The following is a 4,553-nucleotide window of genomic DNA, read 5'->3' as shown; positions in this document are numbered from 1 at the left end:
GTTAATTGTAAAAAAATAAAAAAAAAATCTATAACTTTTAAGAATAATAACAATTGCCTCAACTTTTTAATATATTTAATATCTAGAATATGTGTACCGGGTACTCAAAACATATTATAACTAAAACAGAACAAAAACGAATGCACATCTATTCACTATTCTTGTGAAAAATCCCAGTTTCGAAAATTTGCTTAAAAATCCATGCAATATTGAATAATTTATACAAATTAAGCTTTACTCCATAAATATTAGAATAAAATAAGTTATTATAAAAATTCAAAATCGCATCAATAGACATTGATTCTAAAAAAAATGCTCTCTCACTGAATAGTCAACATCACTATATCTCCCCAAAGTAAAAGCTGTGATCTATGTCAAACATTGGGTTTGACTAAGCAACACAAAGGTGAAGTGATCCCATAAAAATTGTGATCTTGATTATATGCGAGAGGCAACAAGACCACAATGTATAATCTTGGAATAATTACTACTTCAACACTTCTTTTTTTTTCAAAAACCAACAATTATAGATCTTATTGGACAAACCTTTTTCCTTTCTAATCCTTGTTATTTTTTTCGTTCGCACTTGAGGAATGAATACTTTGATACGCTTGTCATAATTTTTTGTAAGAATAATAAATCATGATCAAATTGTGAAAAAGCAACTCTAGCTAACATGACAAGGAGCGCAAAGACAAAGACAACAATTCTAGCGATGTACAACATGATCAATATAGAGATTTACACAATAGTGAACCCAGCATTGTGAAGGGTCCTTTGTTAGTCACCAATTGCATGATATGCAGAAACGTAACAACCTTATTACTCCTCGTTATACAGAAATTTAAATATTTATGTATTCTTTTTTTTTTTAACGCTTTTTCGCCCTTTTTCATATATTAATATGTTACTGAAAAAGTGCTACCTTCAACACACTTGCGCGGAACCGTTATCTGATTTCTGTGTAACTTAATCATCAGACCTACACTAGTTGTAGTTAGCTTCTAACATATCCTTTTGTGATATCAGTAAATATGACATTCTATTCAACTAAATCAACCTTCTTTTTAAACCATACTTTGTTTAAGTTTATAATCATATTAATATATATCTCAATTAATAACAAATATAATCAACAACTCCTGACATAATATTGATTAAGTGCTCAAAACTTCACTCACTACACACTCTCGAAAACAATAGAATATCTAACTAAGATCATCTTTAAAGTCTATATAAAGTAGAATCACTCTCCAATATCATCAATATCAATACTCCACAAATTCCTATATTCATATGAATTAATGTGTCAACATCCAAAATTAAACACAACAAGTATCATTTCACAAAATCTTGATGAATTATCAATAAGTAATTACTCCACTATAATAAATTCATTATCAGAAGGTCAATATATATCACTTTTCAAAATTATTTGGAGATTAGTACACGACGAACTATAAAATTATCTAAAATAGATATATTTAATACTTCAATAGAATTATGAGTGAAAGGTAAAAGATACTACAAGATGTGAAACATCGAAAATAAAAATAACCTGCATAGGAAATATAGGTTAAGTAGCCTTCAACTGATTTGTTCAAATTGAGGAGACTGAGTAGATACACAAATACATAATAATAATGCATCTACAAAATATAAAGATTTCTCATCTATTGCATTCTCCTTCTAAAAATTTGAGATACCTCAACACACTTCCTCAAAAGATTTAAACCAATAAAATTCAAACACCAAAACATCATGTAAACATGAATGCAATGAATAAAAATAAGCAACAACACCTATCAAAGCATTAAAAAACTAAAATCATAATGACTAAGACGAGAGCAAGGAAAGATATCACCTTTAGCGATCAAACTTGTCGGATCATTGTTTTCTCGCTTGGTCGAACGTTAGGTGCCGTTTTTTTAGACTTTCGATCAACGCGTTGGTGATTCTTTGGTTGTAGCTTTGGTTGAAGCTTGTCGTTGAATTTATAAGACCGGTTTGCTTTAAATTCGTTGATTTGACGTTGCACATTAAATCGATTCGCCTTGAGTGACTCTCTTTAAATGATTTACACTTTTGATCTCCTTTGGGGGATGTCGGTGTGTAGACAGAGTCGATTGAGGTTGAAGTCGTCCATCGATGTGTAGACACTTGGCCAATTGTTTCCTGTCCTTCCTTTATTTGCGGAATTCCCTTTTGATGTGCCGTCTAACTCCACATGAATGACACACTTTGCCTTTTAAAGTTGTTTGAGCCAATAGATGTTCCGTTTGATGCTTCTCAACATATGTCCGTCATCATATCCAAGGCTAGCTTGTTCGTTTGACCCAATCCGTATGCATATGGTCCAATTTCTTTGTATCCGAAGAAAACGTTGAATGTCGGATTGAAGTTGACGAAACTTGATCGGTCAAAAGACTTGTTGGATTGTTTGATTCCTCAAATTGTTGCTACCAAAAATCCAACCTTAGTCTTATATGATTTGATCGTTGATTCCGCATTCATAAGCTTCCCAAGGAGGTCCATTCGTTTTCCAAAATTGCTTCCCTTTCCTCCTCTAGAGCTTTGTTCGCCGCTTTCAGTGTTGTTATTCCTCTTCAAATTCACATACGAGCCGCCTTCAACTTCTTTATTTAATTTAGCCATCTTCTTCTGATTCAATAGAGAAGTAGGCTTGTAAGCTTCCCTATAATCTTCGTCGTTCGAATCCTCCCCGCTTTCCCTGCCGTGTCGCTCGATGAATCATGCGAGGAAATAAAGAAAAATAGAATAGTACGATAGAGGATAAAGCACACAACATATTTGACGAAGGTGTTTTGCAAATAAGGCAATTATCATCGTCCTTCTCTTCATTCACTTGACGAGGAAGCTTCACTTGATGTTTGAATCATCCCACGTCTTTGCTTCCATAGCCTTTTGTCAAAATAAAAAATCTATACGTCTTCTTCGAAGGACATCCGTGGTCGCATGTGGGCCAAAACCTTTACCATTGTTAGCATTGGATCTCTCCTTCCAAATTCAATTCCTTTTTCTTTGAAACTTTGCACGGTTTTTATCTCTTAGAGCTTGAAGATGAACGATATTGAGGCAAGATTGTCGCTTAGGCATGTTGAAGCCTTGTTAATCATATTCTGTTCGGGAAATTTCGAGCGAAACTCTTTAACCGTGAGGACGCTAATGATTCAAAATCCACAGATTGATAACTCGTCGTCGGAACTCGCAAGTCTTCGTCCTGCTCCTTTGTAGATTCAATGCAACCCTGTGCTTTTAGAAAAGACTTTGGAAGAAAGATTGAGGTAGTAGGAAAAGTCATCTCATACGTTTGCAAACCTCCTACTAATTCTTCTAAACTTTCATCTCGTCGGGATGTTCGACGCGTTTGATCGGCGCTCTTTAGCCGCAAACGTCCGGAAAGAGTTCCCGAAGAATTTTAGCGAACAACTCTATCGAATCGCGGATTTATCTCTCTCCCAAATTGTAGCACATTATTAATAATATCTGAAGCCCATGTGTAGTAATCGTAAAAGATTCAATGCTCCTGCCATACGAATAGATCAAATTGACTAGTCAAAACACTTTGAGCTTTTGAATTTTTACTAAACTAGGTACCCCACTTAATGTAGAGTTATCCCAAATTTCCTTGCCGTCTCGCATTCGAATCCGAGTAAACTCCGTTTGACAGATAAAGCATTGAACTAAAGCATTACTCCTTTACCGTTAAACGAAGACGACTCGTTTTCATCTTTAGTCCACTTTTCGTGGTTTAGCGGACGTAGCGCCTCTGCGAACCTTCCGGTAGGATGTTTGCCATCCGACATTCAATGCTTTCATACCGGCTCATCGATTTGCGATTAAAAAAAGCTCTCCATGCGGACACATTTCCAAAGGCCATAATTCTTGCCGCGAAAGCGGAGGTCGATACTGTTAGCCCTTCGTAAGCCATTCGTAGCCTTATTAAGAAGTAACAATATTTATTTCTAGATCCCGTTGTTCCTGCTCATGATCATCCTACATTGAAAGTTTGGAAACAGGAGGTCCTCTAACGTGGATCCTATTACTGAGATGTATTCTATCACTCTTTTATTAGAGGTTAGAGGGTGTTGTTAATATGATTAAACATAAAAAAATCTCCACCATTATGGCGTACCAAAAACCACATAATCTCGATGTGCCACATAAAGAGATACAAGTGACGCGAAATATAATAAGCATCATTACTATCATGACCGGAATTAGCGGTGGGAAACTCCAACTTGGAGACAAAACCACGGCGACGCCACGTTGTTAACTACGCGAATATAAATCAATTCTACGTAATATCTAGAGAAAAGTTACAAGGTGATTATACCGACCCAACGGACGTCACCTCTCTTAACCGAGGCTCGCGAATGATATCTCCTGCGACGGTATCACCGCGCCGGGTTGTAACAGCGCCCTCATAACATCGAAATATCCACGACATCTCCATCACCTTCTTCGCACGATCCACGAAGCTTCAATCCACGCCAGAATCCACTATGACGCAGATTCTAACCGACCTCCAC

The sequence above is a fragment of the Ananas comosus genome, linkage group 10 (assembly GCF_001540865.1).
Source record: "Ananas comosus cultivar F153 linkage group 10, ASM154086v1, whole genome shotgun sequence".
Classification (NCBI taxonomy): domain Eukaryota; kingdom Viridiplantae; phylum Streptophyta; class Magnoliopsida; order Poales; family Bromeliaceae; genus Ananas; species Ananas comosus.
Note: the sequence above shows the minus strand (reverse complement) of the source record.